This window comes from Mustelus asterias, chromosome 2 (genome assembly GCF_964213995.1).
Source record: "Mustelus asterias chromosome 2, sMusAst1.hap1.1, whole genome shotgun sequence".
Classification (NCBI taxonomy): Eukaryota; Metazoa; Chordata; class Chondrichthyes; order Carcharhiniformes; family Triakidae; genus Mustelus; species Mustelus asterias.
Genome location: NC_135802.1, coordinates 36,782,111 through 36,798,637, shown reverse-complemented (window position 1 = coordinate 36,798,637; position 16,527 = coordinate 36,782,111). Strand labels below are relative to the sequence as shown.

The 16,527-nt window shown below is 41.6% G+C and overlaps 1 protein-coding gene and 1 non-coding gene across 4 annotated transcripts in view; one reads left to right on the top strand and one right to left on the bottom strand.

The window, feature by feature from the left end:
- The window catches only part of zeb1b (zinc finger E-box binding homeobox 1b), a 160,275-nt gene that overhangs the window by 7,102 nt on the left and 136,646 nt on the right, over positions 1-16,527 (top strand). The gene's annotated exons all lie outside the window — the stretch shown is intronic.
- On the bottom strand, positions 3,396-3,468 carry trnai-gau (transfer RNA isoleucine (anticodon GAU)). The gene has a single exon. It is a non-coding gene; the product is annotated as a tRNA-Ile (tRNA).

Genomic DNA, 16,527 nt, shown 5'->3' with positions numbered 1-16,527 from the left:
AACTTAAATAATACAGGCCCTGAACAGTTGAGGATCAAGAAACAGAAGAACGCCACATCATCACAGCGTGGTAGGGGCAAGGCAAATGACTCCTGTTTCTACATAAAATTATCTTGAGGTCAAGATTTTTAGTGGTGTGGATATCCTTTTGCTCTAAACAATTTGATTCCAGATCAGGTGTTAAAATATCTTGAGCATAAATGAGCCTGACTATTTATATTTGTTGAAAATTTGGACTTGAGGTGAAGGATGTTGGCTCGGGAGTTTGGAATGCCTTGTCTGCCTTTTGAAACTTAGTGTCAGTGTCAAGCACAGTCAGATACAAAATATAACTTGCTGCATTGCACATCCCCAAATATCCGAACCTGAAGCCATTGCGCCTTAATTCTCCCCAGGGCTGGATTTTGTGGGGCTGACTGGGACCTTAACCACAAAACTATGATTAAATGTGGGTACGGCAGTATCAGACTTTCAGACCTTTTAATCTGCTGAAAGCATTTTCTTTGCATTGAAGTCTCGTTGAGCTGGTAGTGTTTTTATATTTATTGGCTTGACAAACTTTTTAACTTTGTGACGTGTAGCAAGGTTGGTGTTTCTAACTAAAGTGGTTGCCATGGAAAAGAACATTGCATTTAACCATTGAAGTCCAAAGGACTCATCTGGCCACAAAATGTGTCTTGCATATATGTTTAAAACTGAGAAAGGATGCTTTTCCAAAAGTATGTCTTCCCGGAAAAGTCCTTTTTAACCAAGCTCAGCAGGAAGCAAGCATCTGAGGTACTGTTAGATGACCTTTGACCCGGAGACTCTGAATGCCTTAGGTATGATTTCACTTTCACTACATCCTTTGTCAACCTGAATGCTTGTCAAATCAGATGTGTGTTTAGACCTTTATTCAGTCAATGTGCCTAAAGGAAGGAACAAAGTACTAGGTCATCCTGAGCATTATCCTTCTGTTTATTTTCTGTTATGGAGGGTGGGGGGAGGGATTTCTTGTTTTTTTTCCCCCTTCTGAGGTACTGGGCACATCCACTGAGTTGGTGTTGATTTTCTGTTTAGCTTTTCAGAGTATTGTTCACTTACTCCCTACACAAGAGCAGATGACTGACCAACTGATACAAATAAGTAATTATACTCAGGACTGCGTTATGTAAAAGAGGGTGGGAGAAGAATAAATTTGTATTAATGTAGAAAATGCACATAACTTGAGGACCAGGCAAGTACACAAGTCTGTTGTGTGGTGTGTTCACTGCACGTTTTGTTTGTGCTAACTGTACTCTTTGCATTGGGCTTCAATATTGAACATGGAAATTACCTTTCAATTCAACCATTTCAGTAATCGAGCAGTATATTAGATTGTTGACTTCCTTTGAACATCGTACCGAACCTTGTTTTTTGTAATCGTTAAAACTGAAGATTTGTCCCTCTACCACTGAATGTAAAATTGGCAGCTGCTCTTGTTGTAATACGTATAGTTATTTGTTTTTGGCTGAGCCTTAAGTTGTGTCTGGCAAGGTTTTTGGATTGGTCAGTGTGAATTTATTGAACTTTTTTCAGCCATTGTGTACTACGTGTAGAAAAGCACTAGGCGAAAGGCATCGTTACCTTTGGAGTTTGTTTGCTATACCTCATACAATTTTTGCCTTAAAAGAAAGGATCTATTCACTGGTTTTTGTATAGGGAGGGACTAGTCTTTTCATACTAAGCTTGTGGGAAAATTCTGCAAATTTATGCACAATGTTTGTTGGAAAATGGAAGATTAGTGTTATTGTCCTGACAGTTCTGTAAAGGAAATGTTTGGAATTGAAATTTTCACATGTGTATTTTTGCAGTATGTGTTTTACTTCCAAGATAGAATATGATTATATTTGAAAAGGGAAGGTAGATTATTTATGGCGGGTTGCAAGATCTCAATTTTGATGTGATTTACACTTTACAAGTGTCTTAGAGTAATGACCTTGTTTTCTGAACTTGGTTGCACACAGTAGTTCAAACGACATGTTCCTACCTTTCAAATCGGTATGACGACTCAGCCACTACATAGGTCGCATAGTGATTTAAATTTGAGGGTTTTTTTGTGAAAAAGAATTAGTCATGCAGTATAATATATTAGTCAGTTTATCCATTAGGAGACTGACTTCATGGGAAAATGTGATATTTCAGTTCAAGTGTAAAATGAGGGCTGAGACATGAGGTGACTTTTTGAATTATGTTTTTTTTGGAAGAGGAAGATTCTAGGCATCACCTTAATGGGTGGCACAGTCGTTACCATTGCTGTCTCACAGCACCAGGGACCCGGGGTCGATTCCCGGCTTGGGTCACTGTCTGTGCAGAGTCTGCACGTTCTCCCCATATCTGCGTGGGTTTCCTGTGGGTGCTTTGGTTTCCTCCCACAGTCCGAAAGACATGCTGGTTAGGTGCATTGGCCAGGCTAAATTCTCCCACAGTGTACCCAAACAGGCACCAGAGTGTGGCAACTAGGGGATTTTCACAATAACTTCATTTGTGTTAATGTAAGCCTACTTGTGATTTTATATTATAAACTTGGATTCCATTTGTTACTGCCATGTTCTTGCTTTTGTTTAGAGCACTATACAATTGACTGAATTTATTTTAGATCCTACTTTAACATTATTTTCCTTGACTAAAACTAAGGGAATAAAACAGGTCTCTGGCCCAGTGGAAATATGAAAGTATGTGTTCTCATTTCATTTTTCTCCCATTCAAAGGTAGCTGCTTATCTATGCTCTTTACAAACTGCATGTTTTTTACAAAAAAACTGTGTGAATATGAAGGCAAATGTCTTCTCTTCTCTTTTAATGGAGGGCTGACACTTTGCTTGTCAAGTTCAGAAATGGGCACTGTTTGAGTTCCTGGGTTTTCTTTGTGACTGAAAATATTGCATCAGGATGGAAATATTGGGAATAATAAAAAGAGCAGATTTCTATCCTTGAATCACTTTGCAGAATCAGTTCAGAGGAGAGGGGAAAGCAACAAGCATCAGAGCAACTGGAGTGTGGCAACAAGGAGCTCTAGTAAAACAAATCAGTTGGAATCATAGAATCCATACGGTGCAGAAGGAGACCATTCAGCCCATCGAGTTTGTACTGACCACAATCCCACCCAGACCTTAATCCCGTAACCCCCCACATTTACCGCTAATCCCCCTGACACTCGGGTCAATTCAGCATGGCCAATTAACGTCTTTGACTGGGGGACTCTGGGAGGAAACCCTCGCAGACAAGGGGAGAACGTGCAGACTCCACACTGACACTGACCCAAAGCTGGAATTGAACATGGGTCCCTGGTGCTGTGAGGCAGCAGTGTGAACCACTGTGCCGCCCAAAATGCAGTACAGATTAGCAGATATCAAAGAAAGCCAGCAGGTGGGCTCATGCTGTAACCTGGGTTTGAACCAGGGAACTTTAGATCATCAGTCTAACACTCTCCCTACTGAGCTATTTTGGCTTGCACTAGAAGTTCCTGAAGGCGATGTCCTCGACCCAACTACATTCATCTGCTTTCAACCTTTCATCATAAGGTTAGAGGTGGAGCTATTTTCTGACTGTAGTGTTCAGCTCCATTTAACATTCCTTAGATAATGAAGCAGTCCATGCACACATACAGCCAAATCTGAACAGCCAAGCTTGGGCTGATAAATGGCAAGTTACATACATGCTACACATGTCAACAAGAGCAATCCTAACCACCTCTCATATTGAATGATGTTACCTACCATCACTGTCCCCCCACTATGTTAGCAATACATTTGGGGTGGGCACCACTGAGCAGAAAAAAACTGCTCAGTGGTGCTCACACAAACTCAATCACTGTTATAGGTCAGTGGCAGGATATTTTGTTGTTGTTCAGGTCCAGATTCTCCAAAGTCTCTTCATTTACAAGGCACAAGTCTGGAGTGTAATTGATTCCTTTCCACTTGCAGCCGAATCCTCAAAGCTCTCCAGTAATCATAGAAACCCTACAGAGCAGAAGGAGGCCATTCGGCCCATCGAGTCTGCACCGACCACAATCCCACCCAGGCCCTATTCCCCTATCCCCACATATTTACCCACTAATCCCTCTAACCTACGCATCCCAGGACTCTAAGGGGCAATTTTTAACCTGGCCAATCAACCTAACCCGCACATCTTTGGACTGTGGGAGGAAACCGGAGCACCCGGAGGAAACCCACGCAGACACGAGGAGAATGTGCAAACTCCACACAGACAGTGACCCGAGCCGGGAATCGAACCCGGGACCCTGGAGCTGTGAAGCAGCAGTGCTAACCACTGTGCTACCGTGCCGCCCCGTGCCGTATTCGGGAGAAAGTAACCCAGTTCTTCAGTTTCTTATTCACTTGCCTAAAATGTCCATCACCAAAGTTCCTAGACTACAATGCGTACTACTTACAGGATGAACTCCATGGAGCAAGTAGACTGGACTTTTGCACAGCACCTCCCCAAAAAAAACCTCAACCACATATAGATTGGAATGCCATCATCTCCAAATTATACATCCTGATGTTGATGTATATAGCATATTCCTTCATGGTTCCTGGCTCTGGGATTCCCTACCTAACATAGTGCAGCAAGTCAGAAAGGCTGCTCAGCGCTGTTGTCTTGAGAGGGATTCGGGGATGGGCAGTGAAAGCCAGTCCTGCTATTAGTGCACAAATCATGAGAATGATTTTAAAAAAGACAAATAACCTTTCTAAAAATAAGATAACAATTAATCTTGAATTCATTGTGATTCTGTTAAACCGTCTAGTTCCATTGATATATCCAAGACACTTTTTGGTGAATGTTAACTGTCTTTTTTTGCTATGGGTGCACCACACCCAAGCTCCTACTGGTCGTTCCTTGCCTGATGCGCTTATGCATATACTTTCCAACTGGAGTCATATGGAAAGTGGCCATGAGTGGAAATTATTTTCCTCTGCACTATCTATCCACGGCTGAGTTGGAATTTACAGGACAAAATACTGGGTCACTTCAGCTTGCTTTGATTGTCTATTAAACCATTCATTAGAGCGTAACAACAAATCTTCTACATGTATTAACTAATATCAGAAAAATGCAATCTATTGGTAATGCTGTAATGATGGTTTTAGCTTGAATCCAAACTCGGCCATAACAATTTTTTTGAATCCTTTTCTTTTTCCACCCTCAACCACTGATATCAGCTTATTTTAAACCTTTCTGTTCAAACCTAACAGTTACACAAAGAATCAATTGTAGACAAAAGTTAGGATAGAAGCAAAACCTTGTTCAAAGCTGACCAATTTTTCTTCCTGCTGTGTCTCCCCACCTCCCCTCCCATTTATTATTATTACAACGATGTGCATTGTTTTCTGAACTTTTCTCATGTTTCTCTGAAGATCTGCATACACTTTTATTTGCCTCTTGTGCTTCCTCATTATTGAAATAAAGACTGTGTAGTAATTCTTATATTTTTATTTTCTGGGACCTGAAACATTTGGTGTTCTTTTAGGTTTATCTTCCCTCCAGAAAGTCAAAGCTTCTTTTCGTATAACCTTTACAACCCCTTATCATAGAATGCCCAGAGTGCAAAAGGAGGCCATTCAGCCCATTGAGTATGCACCAACTTTTTGCCAGAGCTTCCCACCCAGGTCCATCCACCACCCCATTCCTGTAGCTCCATGCATTTGCCCCACTAATTCCCCTAACCTGCACATCTTGCGACATTCAATTAAGCATGGCCAATCCTCCTACCTTTCTTCACATCTTCGGACTGTGAGAAGAAACTAGAGCACCTGGAGGAAACCCACGTTGACACGGAGAATGTGCAGACTCCACACAGACAGTCACCCAAGGCTGGAATTGAACTCTGGTTCCTAATGCTGTGAGGTAGCAGTGCTAACCACTGTGTGGCCTTTGTATTTTCTGTCCCACTCTTTTAAAACCATGGTATTATCTTGCACAATAGACCGTTAGCATTAATTGGGGGGGAAAAAATTGTATGGCAAAAGGTATCTTGCATCCTCTAATATTCATTGTGTCATATTAGAAAAACTTGATGTGGTTTTGAAGTTCACATTTGGGAGTGGTGTTTCAAAGTATTCAATTTTGGTGTTTCGGAACCTAACTAGTGGGGAACAGGATCAGATCAGCTGCATGTTTTATGGTCCGTTTCCCCGGCCCCAAGGCAGGATGTAAAATACATGGCCAACCTGACTCTGCCCTCCCCCGATGTGACCATGGCTCAATGACAATTTGTCTATCTTGTGAACAGGTGGTGCTTCACCAGTGTTTTAGCCAAGGCCAGTGCCTCACTTGAACTGGGGCCAAAGAACCAATTGACCTTGTGCACCTTTACTCAGTGAACTTGTTGCCTGAAGTCTGTCATAAATAAAATTTGCTTGTTGGCGAAATACCGATTTGGTAGAGGAAATAATTGAATTCCTTTTGGTTCAGCCACCCATCACTGAAACATTTGTATGCTTTAATCAACGATAGAATTAGTTGAGTAATGACTTCTGCATGCTCTTTGGCATGACCACTGAGCAAATTCCAAACCAAAATCAATACATGTTGGGCCAGTTTGGGTTAACTTGATTTATTTGGTTGGGTTGAGCACTTTTGGCTTCTCTGATGGCGAGAAAACAAAAGGACATTTGCATGTGTAGTCATTTTCTTCAAATTGTTAAATATTCACAAAGCTGATGAATGCAGTCTGGTGAGAATCACATTTACCAGTGCATTAATGTATATTGGTGCTTGGTTTAGGGAGCCATACAAATCATCACTGGTATGGTGTTGAGTGCTTGGTGTGGGGATTGCTTTTATTTATTGATGTGCTGCTTTATTGTTTGGGGAAGAAGTTTTGTAATTGTTAAGCCAGCACCCTGTCAAAAGAGGGTTACTTCTTGGCCATACTGCTTAAGTGTAGGTATAACTTGCTTCACATCATGCTTGCACTAATGTCACTTTTGGCTCACCACAATTCTAAGAACTTGAACTGTAGATTTTGCTTTGGATGATTTCTTAAATTGGAATCTTGTGTGCAAACTGTTCATCCCGACACTCTAAGCTAGAGCTAAGTGCTGGAAAAGCCCCTTCAAAGAAGAGTCATATTGGACTTGAAACATTCACCCTTTCTCTGCAGACCTGCCAGACCTTTTCCAGGATGTTCTGTTTTTATTTCTGATCTCCATCATCCAAAGTATTTTGCTTTTAGCTTAAGTTAGAGATTCCCAAACTAGTACACAGTTTTTAACAGGAGTACAAGATTGGATGCAAGCATTTAATGGTTTTTTTCCTCCTTAAAAAAAAACAACGGTGACATGCTTCCTGGTAGATGTTTACTCTGCCTGTTGTCGTTTTCCAAATTTCAAGGACACATGGTATGATTAGGGACGGGCAGTTGGGTTTATCCGAGGGAGGGGAGTCACTTGGTTGCCCCTAAGCCTGATCATTGAGCTTTCCAGTAAGGGCTAGAGATCTACATGGGGAGCTCCTCCTCTTCCAGATTACCTGGAGCCAGCAGGGTTGCCGATGCTCAACCTGGTCTCTTAACTCAAGACATAAAAGGCTGATTTAAAAAAAAATGTGGCTCATGGAATAGAAGGATAAAAGATTTTGTTCTTCACTTAAAGGTAGAAAACAGCAAGTCATGGTTTCTCGCACTGGAGAATGGTAAACAGCAGTATTCCTTGTGGATTTGTGCTTTTTGGCTGACAGTGAGGATGATATAAATTGACTGCAACAGAACATAAATAGACTGGCAAATTAAATTTTAATTCAGAAAAGTGTGAAGTGATACTTTTTTTAAAGTTTATTTATTAGTGTCACAAGTAGGCTTACATTAACACGGGGAGAACGTGCACGCTCCGCACCGACAGTCACCCAAGCCGGGAATTGAACCCGGGTCACTGGCACTGAGGCCGCAGTGCTAACACTCTGCCATTTTGGCAGAGGGGAGGCAGTGTAGATTTAATGGCACAGTTCCAAGGACTGTGCAGGGACAGATGTACCTCCTGGTGTATGTGCATGGATCTTTGAAGATGTTAGAACATATTGAAAAGTTCGCAAAGTTTAAGGGATCTTGGGCTTCATAGAGGTATTGAGTACAAAAGCAGGGAAGTTATGTTGAATGTATATCAAACTCTGGCTCGGCCCCAACTAAAGTATTGTGTCATGTTCTGGTCACCACAGTTTAGGAAAGGTGTGAAGGTATTTGAGGGTGCAGAAGAGATTTGAGACTGGTTCTATAGATTATCGTTCAAGCTGGAACAGCTGGGTTTGTTCTTGGAGTGAATAAGATTGATACAGGTGTACAGAGTTATAAAAAAAATTAGGGCAAGATAGATGAGAACCTCTTGACAGCTGACAGTAGAAGGACAACAGCACGCAGTTTCAAGCTTTTTGGGCAAGACACGGTGTGCTGGAGTGGGAATATGAGCAATAACCTTTTTATGCATTGAGTGTGGTGAAAATGGAGATGAATAATGATTTTGAAAGAAAATTGGATGGGCACTTAAAGGAAATACACTTGCAGGAGTAATGGAATGGAAGAAGCGAATTGGACTGACTGGTAAGGTGAGCTGACATGGACTCTGGGTATAATGGCTGCCTTCTTTTTCACTCAGCTAAGTAAAAGATGCTGCGAAAGGTTAGTAGGATTTGAAGACCATGTCAAGATATTGTGCAGTAAGGCCATAAAAAGATTTGGTAGGAATAATTAATTTAGGGCAAGTTTGGACAAATGTAAGTTTGTGCACAAAATGTGTTGCATTGGAATAATCAAATGTAGACAAATTAAGATTTCACTGGTAGAGGGATGGCAGTGTAGCACAGGTGGTAAGAAGTTGTGTTGCTAATAGAATATGGGGTTAAAACTTAGCTCAGGGGCCAAATAGAAATCCAAGGATGCAAACAATTTCTTTCAGTCGAATGAGTGGCTGAGAAAGGAGAATGAAATCCGAGTTTGGAGGTGGATGTGATGGTTTCCTCCAACACTTTGTATTGGAGCCATTGCTTTTTTATGTAATGACCCAAACTTTGGAATGGCCTCATTCTGTGCTGAAAGATTACATAATTTTATTTTCTAGCTCCACAGCTTGTGTACAGTGATGGGCAGTATTGTCGTAATCAGACCATTGTCAACAATTTGAAAAATCATCTAACTGAAAGAAGCGGTAAGAGGATGGACAGTTTTGGGGAGGTTGGTGGGGGTATGTACAGAAGGGTAACAAAAATATTGTTCACCTAAATGTGGAGTGCACAAAAAAATTGTATTATGCTTCAATGTCCAAATTATCAAGATAACTTATGATTCAAACTATCACCTGTCACTCGAAATATTGTGCCCATATGCGAACAAATGACCTCACCTATCACTTTACTGTTGAGTAGTTATTTTAAGACACTGTTTAACTTGTATATGTAAATTATACGTTGCACATTTTGTACAATGCTTGCATGGTTAAAGGGGTCAAAATATAAAACCTACTGATGGTAGGTGCATCTGGTGGATCCGCAAAAGATAAAGAACATGGAACTGGAATCATTGAAATTTACAGCAAGGAAGGAGGGACTTTTGGCCCATTGTATCCATACTGGATGACTCGTCACCATCTAGCTTCCTCTCACTTCCCAGCTCTTCATTAGGAACTTTGCAGACTATGACACTTAGTGCTTAGAAAGTTTTGGAAACTCCCTGAAGCAAACTACCCTCAACCTGGTGAGCCAAAGTCCACTTTAAGTTTAATTACTGCGATGTTTATATTATAATGATGAAGGCTACCAACTGTGGTCAGTTGAGAAGTATTGCAAAAGTTGTAATTGACAGTAGGTCTCCCTGATATAATTGAAAACTTTTGTACCAATATATTTTAGTCGCTTAAATGTGTTGCATGCTGCACACGTGACTCTTTGAAATTGTTTTCGTGATCTGAAGGCATGGATGTATTGCGTACATCCTGGACTTTTTTTTTTACAGCCACATAATAAAGCAGGAATTAATTAAAATTATGGGTTACTGTTATGTTACCATACTGTTATGGTTACCATAGCTGCATGATTCAGTACGTTGAAGTTGTCCATGCAAGTTGTCATCCATGAGAAGTATTTTGATGAAATGGCTAATGGTCGTGGGTACCGTGGAGGATGTCAGAAATATTGCTGCAGGCTCAATTTTTGTAGTTTAAAATTTGAGTTGCATCTTGTCAAATTACTATAATAATGGTCACTTCATGAAAGTAAACACTTAATGCTCATGGACCACTTGAACAGTTGATTTACTTGTGTGGCTTAAGCAGTAGTGCTTTATGTGCAGCATAGCTTAGTTGTAAACCAAGGGCTGCATATTATGTTCTTCCGCCGATGTTCTTTCGGGGGGGGGGGGGGGGGGGGCACGTCATACAGGGTGACTGCCCACTCCTAAGCTCACCTCCATAACACAATCAATAATAAATAGCTAATAAGCAAATTGACCTCATGATACACTGCCCATGCCATACAATGGTAGGCATGGGCAATTGAGTGGGAATTGGCAGGGTCCTGTTAAAATAACTTGTGGGAATGGGTGGGTACTATATTCACTAGGTACCTTTGTGGATCAGGATGCAGCCCCCTTCTATCTGTCTGCTCTATTAAACCCATGACCCAGACTTGCATGGCCCTGGGATCCATAGGCCACCTTCTTGGGTCTGCTTGTAGTCCTGACAGTACCCACTTTAGCTGCTTGATGGCTGAGAGAGAGACACGATGAGCTGAAGGGCCTTTTTTTTTGTGCTGTAAAATTCTTGACTCTTGTGTGCTCTTGACACTGCTGGGACAGATTGAACTGCCAGCTCCAATGGGTAGGACTTCCTTGCAGTGTGGAATGGAGGTCCTAGCACTGTCCCAATCTAACCTGCCTGCAGTGCACTGTGGAGTGGGTACCCACTCTAATATTCTGCCCCAAGACTAGGGGGAAAATCAATGTTAACTATAGTGATTTTAAAATGTTCTTTCCATTGTTTCATGAAAAAATTATTGATAAATGGTTTAACTTAAATTCCCTGCATAATTCCGCAATGTGACAACTATCCTCAGGTTATTTTGAAATATTGTTAATTGTATTATGAAGGAAAAAATTGGAAATTTGCTGCTCTTTTTTAATGTTCTCCATGAGAGGGTATTCAATAATATGGCAGCTTTTCCAGTTTTCTGTTGATCTAATTCATTCAGGTGAGTATACTGCAAGTTTAGATGCAGAGTCAGTTACCTCCCTGGATTTTGGTGCTTTCCATGTTTTTCTGGGAAAGTTGTGTTTTCCATGTTCATAGGATTGGTTCCTGCAGTATTATGCATCAAAGTCTGAGTAAACCAGAACCTGAACATAATGAATAGTAGCTCCAGCAATAACCTATTAAACACAATTGATATTCTGTAATTTTTCAATCCATTACTTTGGCTTGTGGCAGAGAATTGCGGGGAAAAAGGTATTACTCTGATTCAACCTGATTGCTCATCCATTTTACCGTAAATTTTTCTCAGCAGTCATTAATATGCATACCATGAGTGGCAAAGTTTTATTTTCTGTGGGAAGGGAAATTATTGCAATTGAACTATTGAAAAGCCACTCATAACTTGAAATTATGTAAATATAGGCATAATTTGTTTGCTACATGCATGAATAATAAACCAGTGTTGATGGCTGTGATTGCCTACTATGTCCAAGCATCTGTAGAGCTCTTGAACAGTATTGAAATTTTCTAGGCATTAACATTATATAATTAGACATTTGTAATGATTTTACTTGCTGAAGTGCAGAAGACTTGGACCCTTCTGCGTGTTCATTGTTTCCTTAATGTGGCTGAACTTCAGCCTTGGAGCACCCCCTAGTGCACAATGTGACATTATTTCCATTTGCCACCCTAACCATTCTTGTGACTTCAGAGGTTGCTAATTTATGTAGTATTATTGATCCTTATATGGTTGACTTAAATCCACTAGGTAGAAATGGCCCAAATTCATTTCAACTGGAATCATTACAGGGAAGAGAAAAGGGAAGATTGGGAGGGTGGGAGCTTTCAATCAATCGCTGCAGGGGAAATTGGGGTTGGGCAACAAATGCTGGCCTGATCAACAAAGCCCACATCCTGTGAAATAATTTTTAAAAATTCATCTGGAAGGTAGTCAAGCCTGGATTTTTAGATTTTCCAATGCCCTCAAATTTTTTGAATTTGTGTTTTGCTGGTGGTTGAGTTTCACACAGTAAGTCCTAAATTTTTCTCAACCAAATGGGTGATAGCCCCGGTTCATCGAATGGGCCTGGTAGCCTTCAGCTGAACTTGTCCTTCAAAAACTTCCAGACAGTAATGTGAGAGAAAGTATTGTGGAAATGGTCTGGGAAACTTCAATTTTCAAATGCAGTTGAATCACCTTCTGACCCTGGTATAAATATAGAACATAGAACATTACAGCGCAGAACAGGCCCTTCGGCCCACGATGTTGCACCGACCAGTTAAAAAAAAACTGTGACCCTCCAACCTAAACCAATTTCTTTTCGTCCATGAACCTATCTACGGATCTCTTAAACGCCCCCAAACTAGGCGCATTTACTACTGATGCTGGCAGGGCATTCCAATCCCTCACCACCCTCTGGGTAAAGAACCTACCCCTGACATCGGTTCTATAACTACCCCCCCTCAATTTAAAGCCATGCCCCCTCGTGCTGGATTTCTCCATCAGAGGAAAAAGGCTATCACTATCCACCCTATCTAAACCTCTAATCATCTTATATGTTTCAATAAGATCCCCTCTTAGCCGCCGCCTTTCCAGCGAAAACAATCCCAAATCCCTCAGCCTCTCCTCATAGGATCTCCCCTCCATACCAGGCAACATCCTGGTAAACCTCCTCTGCACCCTCTCCAAAGCCTCCACATCCTTCCTGTAATGTGGGGACCAGAACTGCACACAGTACTCCAAGTGCGGCCGCACCAGAGTTGTGTACAGTTGCAACATAACGCTACGACTCCTAAATTCAATCCCCCTACCAATAAACGCCAAGACACCATATGCCTTCTTAACAACCTTATCTACTTGATTCCCAACTTTCAGGGATCTATGCACACATACACCTAGATCCCTCTGCTCCTCCACACTATTCAAAGTCCTCCCGTTAGCCCTATACTCAACACATCTGTTATTCCTACCAAAGTGAATTACCTCACACTTCTCCGCATTAAACTCCATCCGCCACCTCTCGGCCCAACTTTGCACTGACTTGAGTGTGATCAACTCGTCCAGTGGTTCTTCACTTATGATTCTTGCAGTTTAGAGTTCACCACAGGGCTGTAGCCTTTGTGGGAGAGTATGTTGGGTGATGTACGTTTTTTGCCACAGAGTAGGTCCTCTTAATAACCTATTGGTCTGAAAGGTTTGGGGCTGCAGTAGGAACAGGGTATTCTGCATCCTGTTGAGCAATATCATTTAAGTTAGTGTTGTTTGCTTTTATAGAATACTGAAGTTCAGGCAATAATGAGTAAAAATGTAGATTTGATGTGTATCCTTCGCCCTTCACTGCTCTTCATCTGCCTCAGCTTGGCAATCCCACCCAAACCAAGGTTGCTTTTTTTGTCTCATAAATCAGGTGAATTTTCTCCTTTGCGTGTGAAAAATGTATTAAGGGTGTGTGTTTGCATTTTATTTCTATTTGGCATCTCAATGCAGCACTTATAACAGTGTGGTTTGCTTTAGCTGCGACTCGCTAAAGAGCAGCCAAGAACCAATCAGGAAGCAGTTGGAATAATATTCTCCCATTTGTTTAGCATCTCACTAGCCATCTAGATATAAACTTTGTAAATACATCTGTTGAGTGGGCAACAGCCTTCAGAAAGGAAGCCAAGTAGGAAATGAAGGAATGCTGTTTGGAGACCCTGCATATTCGTGTAGATGATGTAACTGAACAGCACAATGCACTTTTGAAGTACAAAGGAAGCTGGTCAGCAGTTGCTGCGATTGTATGCATTGCTATATTTGAAGTACCTTTAACTGTGCCAAAGTCAAAATTTGAACAAGTTCCTCTTGCCTCCTTGGGAGAAAAGTCGTTGTCACTTTTAAACTCCTAGGCGTTCTATAGGTATGTCAAGAACAGAAGGTTGGTTAGGGCAAGTTTAGGGCCAGTTATAGATGGCAGAGGGAAGTTATGTGTGGAACCGGAGGAGATTGGTGAAGCATTGAACCAATATTTCTCTTCGGTGTTCACGCAAGGGGACATGAATATAGCTGAGGAGGACACTGGGTTGCAGGGGAGTAGAATAGACAGTATTACAGTTGATAAGGAGGATGTGCAGGATATTCTGGAGGGTCTGAAAATAGATAAATCCCCTGGTCCGGATGGGATTTATCCAAGGATTCTCTGGGAGGCAAGAGAAGTGATTGCAGAGCCTCTGTCTCTGATCTTCAGGTCGTCGTTGGCCTCTGGTATAGTACCAGAAGATTGGAGGTTAGCGAATGTTGTCCCATTGTTTAAGAAGGGGAACAGAGACTTCCCCGGGAATTATAGACCGGTGAGTCTCACTTCTGTTGTCGGCAAGATGTTGGAAAAAATTATAAGGGATAGGATTTATAGTTATTTGGAGAGTAATGAATTGATAGGTGATAGTCAGCATGGTTTTGTGGCAGGTAGGTCGTGCCTTACTAACCTTATTGAGTTTTTTGAGAAAGTGACCAAGGAGGTGGATGGGGGCAAGGCAGTGGACGTGGTATATATGGATTTTAGTAAGGCGTTTGATAAGGTTCACCATGGTAGGCTTCTGCAGAAAATGCAGATGTATGGGATTGGGGGTGATCTAGGAAATTGGATCAGGAATTGGCTAGCGGATAGGAAACAGAGGGTGGTGGTTGATAGTAAATATTCATCATGGAGTGCGGTTACAAGTGGTGTACCTCAGGGATCTGTTTTGGGGCCACTGCTGTTTGTAATATTTATTAATGATCTGGATGAGGGTATAGTTGGGTGGATTAGCAAATTTGCTGATGACACCAAAGTCGGTGGTGTGGTAGACAGTGAGGAAGGGTGTCGTAGTTTGCAGGAAGACTTAGACAGGTTGCAAAGTTGGGCCGAGAGGTGGCGGATGGAGTTTAATGCGGAGAAGTGTGAGGTAATTCACTTTGGTAGGAATAACAGATGTGTTGAGTATAGGGCTAACGGGAGGACTTTGAATAGTGTGGAGGAGCAGAGGGATCTAGGTGTATGTGTGCATAGATCCCTGAAAGTTGGGAATCAAGTAGATAAGGTTGTTAAGAAGGCATATGGTGTCTTGGCGTTTATTGGTAGGGGGATTGAATTTAGGAGTCGTAGCGTTATGTTGCAACTGTACACAACTCTGGTGCGGCCGCACTTGGAGTACTGTGTGCAGTTCTGGTCCCCACATTACAGGAAGGATGTGGAGGCTTTGGAGAGGGTGCAGAGGAGGTTTACCAGGATGTTGCCTGGTATGGAGGGGAGATCCTATGAGGAGAGGCTGAGGGATTTGGGATTGTTTTCGCTGGAAAGGCGGCGGCTAAGAGGGGATCTTATTGAAACATATAAGATGATTAGAGGTTTAGATAGGGTGGATAGTGATAGCCTTTTTCCTCTGATGGAGAAATCCAGCACGAGGGGGCATGGCTTTAAATTGAGGGGGGGTAGTTATAGAACCGATGTCAGGGGTAGGTTCTTTACCCAGAGGGTGGTGAGGGATTGGAATGCCCTGCCAGCATCAGTTGTAAATGCGCCTAGTTTGGGGGCGTTTAAGAGATCCGTAGATAGGTTCATGGACGAAAAGAAATTGGTTTAGGTTGGAGGGTCACAGTTTTTTTTTTCTTTTTTTTTTTAACTGGTCGGTGCAACATCGTGGGCCGAAGGGCCTGTTCTGCGCTGTAATGTTCTATGTTCTAACTCAATACTGTGGTTGCATATTGCATAGCTGACGTAATGGGACCTCTCAGACTGGTTTTGTTCTTTAAAAATCACTGTTATTCACTCCCTATAGTGGTATTGCATGTCTTGTAGGATTTGCTGAGGAAGCAATGTGACTTCTAAATGGTCAGATATAAAATTTGGAGTTGTTCACAGCTGTATTCAATGTGGTTTGTAAATGAAGGGAGTAGAGAAGGAAGTTACCTTGTATTTAGACATCTTGTTTATACAAGGAAGAGAACAGTGGACTTCAGAAATGAAAATAACGGGCTTATTTACTCAGCATGTTTACATAACAGATCAAACCAAGCCACTGTCATTCTATCTATCTAACTGTTAGAATTGAGTCTGTTTGAATGGATGTTGATAATCCATAAAGTAATAGTTTATTTCCCAATGCATTGGGCAGTGTTAGAATTCAGCAAACTGTTTTGTTCCGCCACATGATACTCAATATTTATAAAATTGAGTTGAAATCTTGTTTCCAAAGAGCTTTTTAACATCCTGTGGTGCTGTTTGGAAGAATGATAGCTTTGATACTAGAATCCTTTACTGTTTTTTATCCAAAATTAAACGCAGTGATGGAATTTGCTGGCGGCATGGTGGCACAATGGT